Raw genomic sequence first — 19,076 nt, 5'->3', positions numbered from 1 at the left:
ACAAAAATACCAGGAAAGGAGGGAGGAGAGAGAAAGGAGAAAATATAATTTTAAAATATATTTAATTTTTTTTTTCTTTATTGATTTTAGAGAGAGAAGAAGGGAGAGGGAGAGAGAGATAGAAACACTGATGAGAGAGAACACTGATTGGCTGCCTCCTGCATGTCCCCACACTGGGGATCGGGCCCACAACCTGGGCATGTGCCCTGACCAGGAATCGAACCAGCGACCTCTTGATGCATGGGTTGACGCTCAACCACTGAGCCACACTGGCAAGGGGGTGGGGAGGATGTTTTTAATCTATACAATATGTATTTAAAACACTGGTAACATTTTAACCTATTCCTTTACATGTTAGGTGGGAAACTTTCTGGAAACCCTAAAAAACTATTCCTAGATCCATCCAATCAAAAACATTCTAATTAAAAGCATAATATTAATTATAATTATCTCAAGGGAATTCTACAGATAGTTTCTAAGGCAGATTCCATCCTGTGGGGCAGTTTCTCACAGAAGATGTATTCAACCCATGTACTCATTCCAGTGTTTGTCAAGTGTAATCTGTGATTATGCAACTGAATATTACAGTCACCCCAGGCCATTCTGTGTTTAAAGAGAAGTGTTATGGTCATACCCTGCCAAACAACCAAAATACCACTTAACCTCAGTTCAACCACTGCTTGAATGAACTTGTTAGGATTACACTGAAATACAGATGCAAAACAAATACTAGGCCAAGGAATGTAATGTCCACATAGTAAGGGGGTGGGGGGGTCCTTATATAATGCCCCTTAGTCACTAGGACAGAATGTACATGAGTATTTAAATTCTAAAAGCTGGAAATTTAAGCACAGAACATAGATAAAAATAACATAGTAAATTTTGGAAAAAGGAATGAATTCCTCAGAAGGGCGGAGTGTGTCATCTCAGAAAGCAGCCCCAAGTAGGTGGCAAAAAAGTACAATGTGGTTTCTGGATCTATCCAAGCAAATTAGCAAGTCTAGAAATAGGAGAAAAAAATGAATCTGAGACCATTTTCTAAATGTATTGTTTAGAGCAGATTGCACTAGGTTACTGATTGGAGTCTATTACATATCAATATTAACTACAAGTCACTACCAAACTGTTGCTTCCTGTGACTTAAACCCATACTGCAGTGCCAGACCAATTCTTAGTGAACAAGTCAACACAAGAAGGTGAGCCAACACACTCATTCTTTTCTGTCAATTAGTTATCAAATATGTGTTGCCCAAAAATATTTCTTGTAAAGAATGTTCATCAATTAAAAACCGGAAATGAGACAGTATGATAATGTCTGAACTGTGGTTTATCAAACATTCTCTCACTTCTTAATAAAATACAGAGTTCAATCTGTAAGGCTGAGAGCCCACCCAATATGATGTCTGTTTCAACCATTCAGACACCATGTTTCAAGTTTTAAAAGGAGTCTCATCTATCAAGGAAACTGAGTAAGGATCAGAAAGCTGACGTTCCCCATCACATGGACTCCAGTCCATGCCACTTAAACATCCATTTTATTTTATCATGCAAGTGAAATGTGACACAGGAGCACACAAAGAATATATGTGAAACCATGTATCTGTAAAATCCCACTTAAAGCTCAGCTGGTGTGGCTCAGTGGATTGAGCATTGTCCCATGAATTGAGAAGTCCCAGTTCTATTCCCAGTCAGGGCACATGCCCAGGTTACAGGCTTGATCCCCGGTAGGGGGCGTACAGGAGGCAGCCAATAGATGTTCCTCTCTCACATGGATGTTTCTATTTCTCTCTCCCTTTCTCTCTCTATAATAATAAATAAAAACATATTTTTTAATTCCATTTATAATAATCATTATGGAGAAGTAACCACCCATGGCTCCTTAAAACACTCAATTATGACTATAATAAAATGACAAGAACATACATTTCAGAGTGTTTAAAAATTTTTGATCTCCCTTCTGGTACTTTCAATAGGGACAAATCATTTTAATCCTTCATTTCTCATGAATAAACATATCCTTCCGGAAATGTTCTCCTTAATATTCCAAGTAAGGGGAAATATTACTAGAATTCTATTTTGCAATTCATCCAGAACACTGCCAAATGTTCTCACAGGTATATCTTATTCACACTAATGTTACTCAGAATTGATGGCAAATTAAGCATAAAGTGAACTATTTAGTCCACTTTCTTTAACAGTGAGGAAACAGCATTATTTTAGCAAGGTCATCCTGTTAGTTAATAAACAGAATTCAAAATCATCTCCTCATATAGTGGCCATTTTCACTCCAAAATACCATTCTTATTAAGTTCAATAAGAATTTGCTTGTAATGGAGATAAAAGACCTGTACTTGGAAAACTATAGGACATTAAAGAAAGAAACTGAGGAAGATACAAATAAAAGAAGCATATACCACATTCAAGGATTGAAAGAATTAACATTATGAAAATGTCCATATTACCCAAAGCAATCTATAGGTTCAAAGCAATTCCTATTAAAATACCAAAGGCATATTTCACAGATCTAGAACAAATATTCCAAAAATGTATATGGAACCAAAAAAAAAGACCCTGAATAGCCACAGTAACCTTGACAAAGAAGAACAAAGTTGGAAGGATCACACTACCTGATATCAAACTATACTACAAAGCCACTGTAATCAAAACAGCCTGGTACTGGCACAACAACAGGCATAAAGATCAATGGAACAGATCAGAGAACCCAGAAATCAACCCATGCAATTATGGTCAATTAGGATACGACAACGGAGGCAAGAGCAAACAATGAAGTAAAGACAGTCTCTTCAATAAATGTTGGAGAAATTGGACAGATACATGCAAAAAACTAAAATGAGACCTCCAACTTACACCATACACAAGAATAAATTAAAAATGGATAAAAGACTTAAATGTAAATCACATCATAAAAGTCATAGAAGAAAACAGTAAAATTTCAGACACCTCTCATAGCAATATGTTTGCCAATATATCTCCTTGGGCAAGGAAAACAATGGAAAAAATAAACAAATGGGATTCCATCAAACTAAGCTTTTGCACAGAAAAAGAAACCATCAACAAAATAAAGAGAATCCACTGAATGGAAGAACATATTTGCCAATGATACATCTGATAAGGGGTTAATATTCAAAATATATTAAGAACTTATACAACTCAATACCAAGAAGACCAACCCAAATAAAAAATGAGCAAATGACCTGAATAGATACTCCTCCAAGGAGGACATAAAGATGGCCAATAGACATATGAAAAAATGCTCGATGTCATTAATCTTCAAAGTGATACAGATTAAAGCCACAATGAGATATCACTTCACATCTGTCAGAATGGCTATCATCAATAAATCAACAAACAACAAGTGTTGTCGAGATGTAGAGAAAATGGAATCCTTGTGTACGGCTGGTGAGAATGCAGACTTGGGCAGCCACTATGAAAAACAGTATGGAGTTTTCCTCAAAAAATTAAAAATAGAACTGCCTTTGACCCATTGATCCCACTTCTAGGAAGATAGATAGATAGATAGATAGATAGATAGATAGATAGATAGATAGATAGATAGATCGATCACACATAGACACAGAAATAGTGTGGTGACAGCCAGAAGGAAAGGGAGGTGGAGGGTAGGTGGAGGTGGGCAAAGGGTGGAGAGGGGAATGGAGACGAAGAGGGACTCGGCTTGGTGCAGTGGGTGCATGATGCAGGGTGCAAAGGATGTTTGTTAAGTTGTACACTTGAAGCCTATATGGTTTTGCCAGCCAATATCACCTCAATAAATTCAACTTTTAAAAAAAGAATTTGCTTGTATTATATTATATTAGTATATTGCTTTTATTATAAATACTTTCTATAAAGTAGAGCTCCAAAGCATATTCTATCTCTGCATTTGTTAAATTATTATTAGTATTACAAAGCAAAATACAGAAATATAACTAATTTAAAAAGTAAGCATGATGCCACAGATGCAGAGTACCACCTCAGATTCTGCGAAATCCTGACACCATAGTTGGAAGCAGAATCTTTGAATCCTGTATCTAACCTTCACAAGTGACTTGACATCTCTGATTCTTCATTTCTAAATGCCTAACCTGGAGAACACCACCAACAGCATTGCGTTATTGAGAGGAAGAAATGAGAAGGTGTATACAAGAAATTCTCAGCACAGGGCCCCACGTAAACAGTACTGGCCATACTGCTGTGCTGCTGCTATTATTAAAGGGAAAAGTATGTAGCAATCACATCTAAAGGAGTTAAACTGAGCAACGCACACACTGCTCTTTAAAAGTCTATCCAAAGAGTGAAATGAGACTACAAAAAATAAATAAATAAAGCAAGCCAATTTTACAAAAACCATATGAATAATTTCTCCAAGATCTAGTATATTTTACCACAAATTTTTAAAAAAATTTAAGTTCTGTTCTGACTTGAGCATCAAATGTCTAAGATTTCATAAGCAAGACATACTACTTCATCTCTCAATATCCTGAAAACAGGATAAAAATTTTAAAGATATTTTATTGATTTTTGGAGAGAGAGAGAAACATCGATGTGAGCAAAACATCTATAGGCTCCTCCTGGGATCGAGCCCAAAATCCAGGCATGTGCCCTGACAGGGAATCGAACTTGCAACCTTTCAATGCACAGGATGATGCCCAACCAACTGAGCCACACCAACCAGGGAGGATAATGTTTTGAATAAAAATTAACTAATATTTTAATAAGAAAGAGCTAAGAATGTTCATTAGCATTTTTTGCAAAAGTAAAAATTTAGAAACAGGCTAATGTCTATCAATATGGAAAATATATGGGAAAATTAAGCAGCAATAAACAAAATGAAAAGGATTTATGTATACTAATATGGAATGATCTAAGACATGTTATCAAGTTCAAATAACCACAAAACATATAAAGTATGACTCTTTGTTTAGACAACCATAAAATAACATGTCACATTCATACATATTTATGCACTTAAATAAATACACAAAGAATTGAAAATATGCAACCAATGGTGGTGACCTCTTGGTTTTACTCTGCATAGTTCTGTTATTTGACTATTTCAGCAAGACTGTATTTATGCATTATTTGTGTAATTTATGAACCCCAAGGAAAGTTAGCCAATAAACACACTAGTCTAAAATCAAGTAAAAAATAAGTTTTAGAAAATACTATAGTTTACAAAAGGATCTTGTAATCTTTTAAATAAATCCTTTAACACATTACCTAATTTGATCCCCACAATAAGCTTCTAGAAATTAAGGTAGTATCCTTATTTTAAACGTGAGAACAGACTTAAGTATTTATTAGTTCACAATTAATAAATGCAGAGCCAAAATGGAAACATGGCCTCCTGACTCTAAATCCAGTGTCCTGGTCTTCAGGCTACAGCATCTCCACAAATTGCAAACGCTGACACCTACACCACAGCTCTCTCAATCTCTGTAGCGCTTCTGTTCGCATGAAAGAGCCACACACAAGTTCCCAGCACGGAGGAAAAAGGCCTTAGAGAAGTAATCAAAGACCTTGGTTCTAGTCTTGACTACATCACCACTAAGACTTCATGGTAAATCAAACTCTACACCACACTTTTCTGTGGCTGTGCATCAGATTCCACAGTGATATATTTTAAAATATTGAGAACCAGGCCTGACCTCCAGAGATTAACATTTAATTGGTGAGGTAAAAGCACATTTATTAGAAGCTCCCCAGGTTATTCTAAGGTGCAGCTTGGTTAAGACCACAACTTTAAGACTTAATATCCTTATCTGATAAAAGTGAGATATAAAAATCATTTGTGTGAGGCAGAGTTGAAATGAGGGATGAATGCTACATGGGAAAGCCTCTTGTATACAATAGATGCCTTACAAATGTAAAGAAATTATTATTTTTTCATTCAAACATGTATTGCATCACCTATGTGCAGGGCATGTGCTTGGGATGGAGAGGAAAGGCACTGCCCTCAAGAAGTTGGAAAACTATCACATCCTCAAATAACTACTGAGCAATGGGGAAATGAAGCAGCAGCAAAAGACGGTGGTGACCAACCCAGCGGTGGGTCAGAAGGCACGTAGGCCTCATGGTGAGAAGAGAGCTTAGGCCTGCACAGAGGAGAACTTTGGGCTAGATTCTGGCATGTACATCACACCCAGGCAAGTATTCAGGAGAGCCAGAGGTTCTGAGAGAGAGGTGTCGGGATCCTGGAGGTACCCAAGACCTTTTCAGGGGATCTGTGAGGTCAAAACTATTTTCCCCCTATTGATTTGAGAGAGAGAGAGAGGGAGAGACAGAAACATCGATGAGAGAGAACATCAATTGGCCACCTCCTGCACGTGCCCCACTGGTGATTTGGCCCACAACCTGGGCATGTGCCCTGACCGGGAATCGAATGGGCGACCTCTTGCATGGGTCGACGCTCAACTACTGAGCCACATCAACTGGGCAGTTAAAACTATTTTAATGATAATACTAATAAAACACACACCACCACCAAAAACTAGAAACAACCCAGCTGGTAAATCATACATTGGAATACGAATCAACAATAAAAAGGAATAAATTAGTGATACACACAACAGTATGGAGGAACCTCAAGTGCATTATGTTAAATGAAAAAAGCCAGACTCAAAAGGCTATAGACCATATAATTCTATTTAGGACATTTAGGCAAAAGCAAAACTATAAGACTAGAAAATAGGTCAAAAGGTACTGAGGCTAAGGGTAGGAGAACATTTTGGGGAAATAGAAATGTTCTATAACTTCATTGTGGTTACTCTACCATATATGTTTGTCAAAACCCAGGGAAGAACTGCATACTAAAAAGGGTGGGTTTCACTTTGTATATTATACCTCAATAAATCTAACCTTTAAAAATAATACCGTGCTACTTGCCTTTCTCACTCTCATTTTCTCGTAAGTGTACCATGTTCTCCAGAAGCTGCATGACCATGATGTCACCACTCTTAACTTAGGAAATTAAGTTTATATATTCTCATGTTTTAAATTCTTCTGTTTTAATTTCAAACACAGTAAATAGTGAAAAATATAACCAACCTAAACAAACCCTCTCTTAGGGCTTCAATAATTTAACAGTATAAACGGTTTCTGAGACCAAAAAGTTTGAGAATCACTGCTATAGACAGTGGGGAGTATTATCTATAGCAGAAGATAATACTGCTGTAGAAGTATTCTAAGCAAAGAGTAACAAGACCCAACTTTACAAAGATTGGTGCAAGGAAATCAGTTGAGAAGTTACTACAAAGCTCTGATTAAGGCTGATCCCAGGGTGCACTGGAAAGAAATTTTGTCCACACATTATCTGTAGTGTGTTACAAATCCCAAGCCAGTTTCTCTTCACTGTGCTCTTTGCTGGTGTGCTAATGTTTTATAGACTAAATCCTGTTAACTGGTAATAAAATTAGGGAACTAAATCTGCTGCAAGGGACATCCTACAATGCATTACTGATAAGTGATTTTTGGATTATTTGCTCAATTGCTACTGCCCCTCTTCAGACGATGCCATTAATTTAAAACTGAGTTTCACACATTTTAAAATTGGAAAGTCACCATCCTAAAGAGGTATAGAAACCAATTCAGAAGTGACTCAATACCTCAAAATCAATTAAGACAATTAGATAATTGCTTAAAAAGCCGATATATTACTTCTCTGAAATGTGCTTTCATTTGCATCCAGAAACACTATGATAATCCCAACTTAACACAATTTGTTCTGTGCAATCAATGTGGGGTGTTTTGTTTGTTTGTTTGTTTGGGTGTCAGAGGGAGGTGTTTGTTTCCAGTCTACACAGTTCCCTTTCCTCCTGGGGAAAATTCATGTCTAAGTACTAACCCTGTAAATTGTAAATTATTTCAAGTACAGATCTTGTTCTCTCATCTTCTCATGCCAGAATTATTGTAAGTACTGTGGGATGCCACGAAGGTAGAGACATTAACCTTAAAGCCACACATGTCTGTAAGTTTTAAATATAAATACATGGATGGATGGATAGATAGATAGGTGATAGATCAACTGATGAATCTGGAAGAAAAATGGCAGGTATTAGAGGAGAGGATGATTTCCTTCCCCAAAAAAAAAGGAAAACCTTAAACATTGTTTTACAAGCCACTTTAAATGGACTGCCACCACATATCGCTTCTCTAAATGTCTAAGTAGACAACCCCACTGACACCTCTTAGGTAATCCCAAACAGGTGAAAACCTGTCTGGAGAATTCAATTTGCCACCTTTTAAAAAATGCACCTATCCTTCTATGCATGTGAAAGGGGGTAAAGGTAAGTCTAGATTTCTACCAAAGTAGCTGAGTATTATTAGGATAAAGTAAAATTAGATCCTTACCTGATCCGTACAGTCCTTTTGGTCTACCTCTTACATTTAAATCTTGGAAATTAGGTTACAGGCAGTTCTACAGAAGATTCAAATTTGAAACTGAACCTATGGATTAAAAAGAGGGGAAACACTTAATTTAAAATGCATGCACACTGAAGACAAAACCATCACTATGATCAAAGATGAAATTTCCGTACACTTGAAGCCAAGTGGTTTCTGTAGGAAACCTGTTTTCTGTGACTCAAATCCAAACGGGAAAATGTGGGTGGTTCTTCCTGTCTTCCCACCAAGAGTCAGCCAACTGGCTGATGAAGTTTTCACACAACGGAAGCTCAAACCTGCCTTGCATCTGCTCTAATACTGTCACACCTTAGGGAGATCAAAGAGGAACACAGGCTTTCTTCAGCCTCACGGTCAGACTGTAATGCAGTACTTTAGTTTATTCCATATAGACCATGTTTAAACAAACTGCCAAGTTCCTCAAAACTCAAATCCAGAGTATGTGAAAAATAAAGAAAACAAAATCACAAAATAATGCAGGGGCTTTAGAACTATCTCTGACTTTGGAGCTCTGATTTCTAAAAACTGACTAGAGATCTCCGTTGGGTACTAAGCGACACGAGCAGCGTAACCGTGGAGCAGGGGCTTCCAGCCCAGTCATCTAAACCACGGCCGCACTCTTCCCCACCCACGTCACTCACCATTCGCCAAGACGTGCCTGCCAACACATACCACATATGAACTTCTAAGCATAACTGCCAGACTGGAATAAGAATCCAGTAATTCAGTAGGGTATTTCTGCATCTCCACCTAGAGCTAGTAAACTGGCTGGTGTGGTACACACTCAACTGAAAACACACACAACAGCACGCCTTCCAGGAGAAAAGGACTGCGGGTATGTGCAGACGCGTGGTAAAACATGGTAAAACAATCGTGGTAGTGTTGTCGATAGGTTCTGCAGCTTTCAGTGAAATGACATATAATGCAACCAAGTTTGCCACAAGCTAAATGATATAAATAAAGGTTAAGTTTCTAAGCATCTCATTAATTACAACAAAACACTGAGGCCCTGCTGTATACATGTCTGCAAAGGCCTTCTGACATTTACACCTACAATCAACAAAAACTCTGCAAACAGAAGGCAATAAAAATTCAGATGGCTATTTCTGACATTAATATTAGGACTCCAAGTGACGAACTGCTCAGGGGTGGAAACTGTTCATTGAAGATTCCAGGCCCAACACGAAAATTCCTCATGTCTTAGGAGGCTGTCTGGAATTGTTAAGAGGTTCATCGAGTTCTCCCTGCTTAGCAGAGAAGGACCCTTCCTGAGCCACCAGTGACTGCTCAGCACGTTTTTGCCTGATTCCTCTGGTAGCCACGCAGGAAAACCCACTGACCAGACTAAAGCAAGGGGCGTGGGCTCCCAAAATATTCATCTCAAGGGAACTATTTTGTGTGGAGACAATGAAATACGTACAACTGTACGTTTAATTTTAGAAAATGTGTGCATGGAGGCACTGAGTGGATCATGAGCAAATACAGATCATGAGCTTTCAGAGCTGGAGGAGACCTCAATGTCCCATTTGCCACTGCAAACCCCCCTTCTACAAGCAACACTAAGTCAAAATCTCCTGACAGGAGCACAGTGTTCCTCCTATGACACCCTGTTCTCTAATCAATTGGGAAAAATATATTTTGGAATATATTAAAATAAAGTAGTAACTCAGTTGCATGACAAATCTCATTTAACCATGTATTTAAAAAGAAATGATTTACACAAAGGACTAAGAAGTAAAAACCTTCAGAGTCTTCCCTGCTGGTGAAGGGGTAGGGTAGGGGTTGGCTGTCTTTCTCCATACAAGTATGGTCTAATTTCATGGTTAGGAGAAACTATGTACAAATTATCTACACAAATCATATATCTCCACCCCCTCTCTTTTTAAAACATCTGATCACTTCCAAACCACTACCTCTAGCAAAAATATACAAAATATGGTATCTTAGTTCACTTACACAGAATGTTGAAATGACAAAAATAATAACCCTGTCTACTCAAATTAGTATTTTTTTTGTTAATTCCCACTTGAGAATATTTTTTTCCATTGATTTTTTTAGAGAGAGAGGAAGGGAGGGAGGGAGGGAGAGAGGGAGGGAGGGAGGGAGGGAGGGACATTGATGTGAGGGACACATCAATTGGTTGCCTCAGGCACACACTCCCTTGACCAGGAATCAAACTTGGGTCCCTTTAACATGTGGGCCAACACTCTAACCCTGAGCCACAATGGCCAGGGCTCAAATTAAGATTTAAAATATTTTCTACATAAGGTATTTTCACTGAACTGTTATTAATTTCCTCTCATATAATATATTTAACATCAAAACAGATCAAGTTGATTTATTTCCCTAGTGTACTGTTCTCTTTTCTTTTCTTCCTTCATTGATTTTAGAGAAAGAGGAAGGGAGAGGGAGAGAGAGATAGAACATCAATTGGCAGCCTCCTGCATGCCCCCCACTGGGGATCCGGGGTCACAACCTGGGCATGTGTCCTGACTGGAACTCGAACCAGAGACCTCTTGGTGCATGGGTCAATGCTCAACCACTGAGCCATACCGGCCGGGTTGCTGTAATGTTCTTTAAAACTCTGATTTTTTTAACACTTCTAAGACAACAACCTAAGGTGATGTTTCATTCTGCTCATTTCCTCAAGTTCCAAATGACAATTCCTTAAATAAGCACATTTCTTACACACAAAACAACAACAACAACAAAAAGAAGAACCACCACATGCTTATACACATAAAAAGAGAAAGCCATAAATAATCTGTATAGAATAAAAATCTGCATAAATTTTTTAAAATGTTAAGATAAAATGTAAATCTCTACACAAACTCATAATTGTTCCCTGGATTACCTCCAGAGACAGGTCTATCCACACCTCTCCTATTAAGGATACTTCAGTGAAAATCTGTGACAAAAATTAGTACCAGTTCTGACTTTGTTGGGTGATGTTACGCAACTCATTTAAGTTTTGGACTTAACATCTTCCTAAGACACTGGGTCTCATCTTTATTTCCCTTGAATTCTAAAAGTCAAATATACCTTTATATAATAAAAATAGCCATTATAAACTACATTATGCCCTAGAACTTACTAAACACATTGTTTAGTTATTAAACAATTTAGTTATTAAGCGATTACCACCAGCTTCGCTAAATGAAAATTTTAGAACATTATAGACTTTAATTTCATGAAATGTACCTCTCTGTCTCATGTCTCAGCTTTTCCAGAAAGGTTCAGAATGTACTTTCACATCTGGATGACTGCAGAAGCATTTTTCCACTCCACAGAGACCTTGGTTCCTGCCTCTTCCCTCCCCATTGCCTCAGGACCTTGATACTCTTACTTGTTTGTTTTTGCCACAATGTTGAAAATAAAAATAAATAAATGAAAAGAAAGAAAGAAAGAAAGAAAACCTAAATCATTTGTTTAAAACCAGCTACAGTAGACCTGGCTTGTTTGCTTCAGCAGTTAGAGCATCAGCCTACAGACGGAAGGGTCGTGGGTTCAATTTCCAGTCAAGTGCACGTACCTAGGTCGTGGGTTCAATCCCCAGCCCTGGTCGGGGTCAGAGTCAGGGTCACAAGGAAGGCAACCAATCAATGTGTCTCTCTCATGGATATTTCTCTATCTTTCTCTCCCTCCCTCCCTTCTACTCTCTTAAAAAAAAAAAAAAAATTAATTAATTAATGGAAATATACCCTCTGGTGAGAATTACCACCACCACACACACACACAAAAAACAGCTACTTTTCCAAGTCTGTAGATGTAAAACTCTGTGTGCATTTTTATCATGTAGTAATCTAAATTTTAATAACTAAACAATGTGTTCCACAGATAATATCTGAAAATTTAATAATTGTTTTCATCTGGATCCAAGTTCCTCATTTATTGGCAAAAAAAAGCAAGGTAGTGCCAGAATACTGTATATAACATAACTCACACACTTATTTTCTTTACATTTCAACTGATGATTCTGCCATCCCCAATGAGTTCATGAATAAAATATTAACTGGGGTTGAGAATCTGTCTTTTTACTAGTCTCTTAAAAAAAAATTAATTAATGGAAATAATGAAAATATACCCTCTGGTGAGAATTAACACCACCACAAAAAAAAAAAAAAAGAAAAAAGCGCTACTTTTTTTTTTACTAGTAGGAATCCTAAAGAGTAGCTGCTTTTGCCAAGTGTATTCATTCAACATACATTTATTGAGTATCTACTATAGGGCAGGCACTACTTATTCTACATATTAAGGATACACAAACTGAGAAAAATCTGCCTTTATGGAGCTTGTAGCCTGGAAGAGATATACCATAAGCAATAAACATAATATACAGACAAATTTTATGGGACCTACACAATATAATGTTAGAGGGAATATGTGTTATTAAAAAGAAAAAGGCCAGGATGGCAGAATAAAGGGGTTCAGGAATAAATGGAGAGAAGATGGGCTGCAATCTTAAACAGAACAAGCCAGGGTACGACACTGCGAAAGCTCTGAGCACAGACTTGGAGGAGGTGACAAATGAGCCAGACTAAAGTTCCCTAGTAATTTTGACCTTGTACTAACTATGCATGCAATGAGGAATGCTTTATTCAAATAGTTGTATATGAGCAAATTTATGAACAGCCCAGAAGAGAGCTGTATGTACCCCCTTCATTTTTGTAGCTTGGTGTATGTGCCAAGTGAAACTTTCATCTTTAATTAGACATGCTCATTGTGCATTTCCAATCCCCCGCCCCAGTCAAGTGTGGTTTTAAGCAAAATTCTTACTTCTGTGATTCATTTTCCTTAAAACTCAACAACAAATTTCCAAGTATTCAGTTGACATATACAAGCACACCAATGTCATCCAACCAACATCAATGCCACAAAGACAACCCAACTACTATATCAAGACTTAAATGTCAAGTGAACCCAAGAGGCACTAGCTGTGGAGAAACTTTTGCTTTCCTAGAGGTTTCGTGGGAAAACACCAGGCTGTGAAGTCAGGAGGCCTCGCACCTGTCTAACCTTTCCCCCTAGGCTTCCATTTCCTCAGCTACAAAATTAGGGTACTGGACCATGTGATGTCCAAGTCCCTTCTAGGGCCAAGTTCATTTCAGAAAAATAAAACTTTCACTGAATAACCACATATTAAAAATTATAATAACGTATCCTTTGTAATTTGCTAACCCACTATCACAGATCCATACATTTTACCTTGTTCTTCTAATAACAGTAATAAATGTATACTGACCCATCCACATACTCTCGACTCTCTCTCTCTGATCAAAAGCTCAGATGCACAAGAATGGGTTTTGACTAGTTCACCAAAGAAAAAACAACCTGCAAAAGGAAAGTATTCGTGTCTTGGCTTCATTATCAACATACTCTTATTAAATTAATATGGCAATTCTACAATGACACAGCACGAATTGCTAGGGTTTTAAACATTCTTTAAACACTACCACCTCTAATTTTTAAAAGTGTTTTTAAACAGTAGGTTTCCTTAAAAGTTACATCTATAATTAGACATGCTCACTGTGTGTTTTCTCCCCAAGTGTAGTTTTGAATAAAATTCTTACTTATGTGATTCATTTTCCTTAAAACTCAAGAACAAATGTCCAAGTATTCACTGGATACAAAAAAGTTTTATTATTTCAAAATTGTACTCTAATGAGCACCACAGTTGAATAGTTTCCTACTGTGTCAAGCCCAGAATGTAAAAAACAAATAAATAAATAAATCAGTGATGGGAGGATTATGTTTCCTGCCTCTCTACCCTTTAGTACAGGGAAACTTATGGATTATATTCTGCCAACTAGACATACCACAGAAGTCTCCTTACAGAATGGAGTACCTGGGGAAAGAAGCAAGGTGGCAGAGTGTGTGACAACCACTCTGCTGGCAGACAAAAGTGAAGTGATTCTGGCTCTGGCTTCCCGATTTGGAGCATCCTTCTGACCCAAGCAGGGGCAGCAGCTCCTAGGAAGGCGGGTTCCACAGTGCAGTATACTGGCAACCGTTCCCAGAAACTCAGCCTCCGTCTTTCTTCAGCTCTCCTGATGATCTGCTAAGCTACGTATTCCCCTTAATAAATCCCTTTGTGCTTACACTATCTAGACTAGATCTTAGTATCTGGAACCAAAAACCCTGACCGATTCACGGAGCACATATTCCTTTCATTACTTCACATACAAAAGCTAAGACTGAAAGAAACAAGTGATACATAGAACATTCCACTATAAGTCAAGAGTTCTTTGTTTCAAGCCAGGGCTCAAATCCACAATCAACACTTCCAACCTTTCCTTATATGTACTTTCTCATAAGTTTCATCACCTCTTCTATGCAAGGAGAAGAAAATGATTTTTGCCTAACTAATTTTCTATCAATAAAGAGTCTGATGACAGTAACTTGGCAAGATATTTGAGAATAGAATACAATAAACAACACTTTTTTTTTTTTTTACCAGCTCAAGTTTATGGAGAATCCTACAGTGTTAGGTAGCACCGAACTGCAGACAAGGTGATCTAATGCTGTGATTCAGTGCCAAAATGATCAGCGCTCTGTGCCAAGGCACAGCTTGATTCACAAAGCAGCAATGAACTTTTCACTTATTTTCTCCAATCCCTCAGGGCAAGACAATCAAGTTAAAACCACAGACACATCAGGCAACTACAATACGACACTATTACCTAACACCAAAAGCAGACGGGAAATGCTGAGAAGTGAGTCTGCATGTTCAAGTTCTCTTCTTGGGGAAAAGACATTAAGTCGCATAGAACCGGTTGGCAAGGATGGGAAAGTTGTTAATAATATTGTTCTTTAACATGGTCACAGAGTTTTACAAAGGGCATTTGATATCACTGAATAATCAGATTACTCTGTACTATCTAACTGCACACAATATTTCTCAGGTAATACTCAAAGGCAACACTTTCACACTTCTGAAGACAATTAATGAAAGTGACACTCATTGAGAGGCGTCTCAATGCTCTGCCAAAGAGGAGATGGGTATTCGACCAAAGGAAAGCACAAGTACACCTCAACGGGGACTCCAGACAAGTCTGCTTGCTAGTGCGAGCCAAGCTCTGGGTCACGGCACTCAGCTCCACCTTTGTTACTGCAGTACCACTTCCCCCCAGTGACTTTCACCAAATACTCCGAAGTGCACTGAGCTTTAACAATGGCTAAGGAGCCCAGCTGGTGTGGCTCATTGATTGAACTTGGACCTATGCACCAAGAGGTCATCAGTTCGATTCCCGGTCAGGGCACATGCCCAGGTTGTGGGCCTGGTCCCCAGTGGGGGGCATGCAGGAGGCGGCCAATCAATGTTCTCTCTCATCGATATCTCTCTCTCTCTCCATTTCCCTTTAAAATCAATAAAGAAAAATTATTTTTAAAAAAGAAAGAAAATCCCTTGTTTAAAAACACACACACACACACACACAATGGCAGGGGAGGGGGTGGTATACCCAAAAGTTAAAACACAGCTATATTTGCCCCTCAAACAAGGCAGATCAATTTGCCGAAGAAAACTTAGAGCTTGGCTACTTCAAAACAAAATTTTAGAAACAATGATTTCATAGAGCCTGTTAGCAGAGACGTTACCAAGATGAGTATCAGCTTTACTATGACTGCACGTGTACCATATGTGTTCTTTGAAGGCATCTGGCTCTCTGTTTTTAAGAAATGAAGTATTTCTGGGCTAGAAATGACACATGGCCTACTCTGAAGTTTTTTATGGTTTCTCATATTTAGACTCTAACCTCAATCAATCTTACTGCAAGTTTCAGGACAGACATGATGCTCATTTATTATTAGTATCAAACTCAAAGGATGTATACATAACGCTACAAATCAGTGATCCCCAAAGCTGGTCTGCACAGCAATACCAGCATTTGTAGGTCCTCAGAGAAACGAGAGAAAGAACCTGTCCGTGAGTATTTCATAAAGCTAAATTTATCCAATTTAAAAGGTTGCCTTTTATTCTGAGATGATGATGTCCTCCCCCACCCCCATTTTGGGGGTATTCAAATGGTCTTTCTTTTTAAATGCTAAAAAAAATTTTTATTGCATACATAAAATGCAAAAGTTTGGGTACAATTAACTCCCTCCAGATTTTCTTTGCCTTTCCTGTCTCCCACATCCCAACTTCCCTCCTTCCGGTTGCTCAGGAAAAAAGCAAAAATAAAATAAAACCTAATGCATTCTGGACTCCTCTCTTTCACACCCCACATCCAGACCTTGAGCATATCCTGTCAGCCCTGCTCTCAAAACATGTCCATATCCAACCACATTCAACCATTCAGCCTATTCTTTTGTTCCCATGATTATTACATGCCCTTTTCTCTTTTGTACACCACTTAAAAATCTAGCTTCCTATAAAAAGTAAAAAGATGCCCTGGCCAGGTGGCTCAGTTGGTTGGAGCATCATCCCATACACCAAAGGATGGTGGATTCAATTTCCAGTCAGGGCACATATCCAGGTTATGAGTTCAATCCCAGGTCGGGGTGTATAGAGGAAGTATTTCTCTCCCCATTCCTTTCTCTCTCTAAAAATCAATAAAAACATATCCTCAGGTGAGGATTTAAAAAAAAAAAATTAATGAATCCACAGAATAGGAAAACATGTTTGCAAATCACATATCTGATAAAAGATTTGTATCAAGGGTATATAAACAACTCTTATACTCAAATAATAATAAAAAGACAAATAATTTCTTAGTAAGAGGATCTGAATAGATATTTCTCCAAGGAAAACATACAAATAACCAATAAACACACGAAAAGAGGCTCAACGTCATTTACTCATTAAGGAAATGCACATCAGCCAGATGGGAGGGAAGTTGGGGGATGAATAAAAAAGGGGAAGGGATTAAGATATGTAAAGTGTCAATTTTAAAACCATGGCGAGGTAAGTACAGCCTGGGAAATAGTCAATAATATTGTAAGAACTGTGTACAGTGTCAGATGGGAACTAGACTTGTGAGGGTGATCACTTCATAAATTATATGTCTAATCACTATGTTGTACACCTGAAACTAATATGTCAACTGTAATTGAAAATAAATTATTTAAAAAGGAATAGTTTATTTAAAAATTATTTTAAATTTTATTTTTTACAAAGGAAATGCAAAGTAAACGAGATACTGCTCCACACCCATTCGGACAGCTACAAGAACAAGCCAGCACAGCAACAAGTACTGGCAAGGACGCGGACACACGGAAGGCTCCACACACTGCTAGTGGGAGGACAAAGGGGACTGCCACCTTGGAATACAGTCTGGAAGTTCATCAAAAGGTTAAACACAGAGTTACAACATAAGCCAGCAATTCCACTCATAGGTATGTACCCAAGAGAAATGAAAACACGTGCACACAAAGACTTATCCATGAACACAAACATTATTCCCAATACCCAAAAAGTGAAAACAACCCAAATGTCCATCAATTCATGAATTAACAAAATGTTATATAGCCATTCAATGGAATATTACTCAGCAATAAAAATTTAAGAGCTGATACATGTATGAACTTTGAAAACATCATACTAAGTGAAAGAAGCCAGTCACAAAGACCACATACTGTGTTATTCCATTTACATGAAATATCCAAAATATACAAATCTAAAGACAGAAAGTACATCAGTGGTTGCTTAAGTGGGGGGGGAGGGGGTTAGGGAGGGAAGTGAGAGCCAAGGGCATGGCGTTTCTGAGGAAATGAATGTTCTAAAACTGACATGTGATGGCTGCGCACAGCTGTGAATACACTAAAAACCATGGAATTGTACACTTCAAACGGGCTAGGTATAACGTATGTGAATTAGATATCAATATAGCTATTTTTTTTTTAACCTGGCTTCTTCAGAAGCGGGCCACACTTTTGCTTTTTAGTATGACCTGGAATTGTACAGTCATAACTTCTGTTTCTTGAAGCTTCCCACCCATCTACATGAAACCCTACTCCTGTTTACAGTTCTGCTGGCCTTGGAGGGACACTTTCTTTTCTCTGAGCTTTATCAAATCTCTGTCTGAAAATCTAGGCCATAAGACTCTCTTCCATTGTGAAGAAACAGCCACTTTCACCCAAAGTTCTTAGCATGAATCATCACAATTTCTACTTCTATCTTCTAAAAGTAGGATTGCCAACAAGCCAGATGCCGGGTAGCTCAGCTGATTAGAATGCTGTCCCAATACGCCAAGATTGTGGGTTCAATCCCTGGTCAAAGCACATACAAGAATCAACCAATGAATGTATAACTAAGTGAAACAACAAATCAATGTTTCTCTCTCTCTCTCTCTCCCCCCCTTCTTCTCTCTCTCTCTCCATTCCTCTCCCTCTCTCTTTCAAAATCAATAAATAAAAAAATTTAGAAAAAAAAGAAAAATGAGGAAAATCCCTTCCTCAAATGCCCACTATAAAAATAAAATGAGACAATTTACTATAAAAAGGTGCTAGTACATAACAGACGCTCAAAAATAAAATTGTTTCACCCAGCCAGTGTAGCTCAGTGGTTGAGCATCGACCCATGCACCAAGAGGTCACTGGTTCGATTCTTGGTCAGGGCACATGCCCAGGTTGTGGGCCCAATCCCCAGCGAGAGTCATGCAGGAGGCAGTCAATCAATGTTCTCTCTCATGGACGTTTCTCTCTCTCTCTCCCTCTCCCTT

The 19,076-nt window shown here is 38.1% G+C and overlaps 1 protein-coding gene across 1 annotated transcript in view; it reads right to left on the bottom strand.

The window, feature by feature from the left end:
- SIPA1L1 (signal induced proliferation associated 1 like 1) overlaps window positions 1–19,076 on the bottom strand; it is a 355,546-nt gene that overhangs the window by 318,620 nt on the left and 17,850 nt on the right. The window contains exons 4-5 of the mRNA XM_036252572.1: window positions 8,368–8,463; window positions 7,862–8,050 (exon numbers count right to left, since the gene is read on the bottom strand). The gene's annotated coding sequence lies outside the window, so the exon portion shown is untranslated. The remainder of the gene's footprint in view (window positions 1–7,861; window positions 8,051–8,367; window positions 8,464–19,076) is intronic.

This window comes from Molossus molossus, unplaced genomic scaffold (assembly GCF_014108415.1).
Source record: "Molossus molossus isolate mMolMol1 unplaced genomic scaffold, mMolMol1.p scaffold_m16_p_1, whole genome shotgun sequence".
Taxonomy (NCBI): domain Eukaryota; kingdom Metazoa; phylum Chordata; class Mammalia; order Chiroptera; family Molossidae; genus Molossus; species Molossus molossus.
This window is presented reverse-complemented; position numbering and strand designations above follow the sequence as displayed.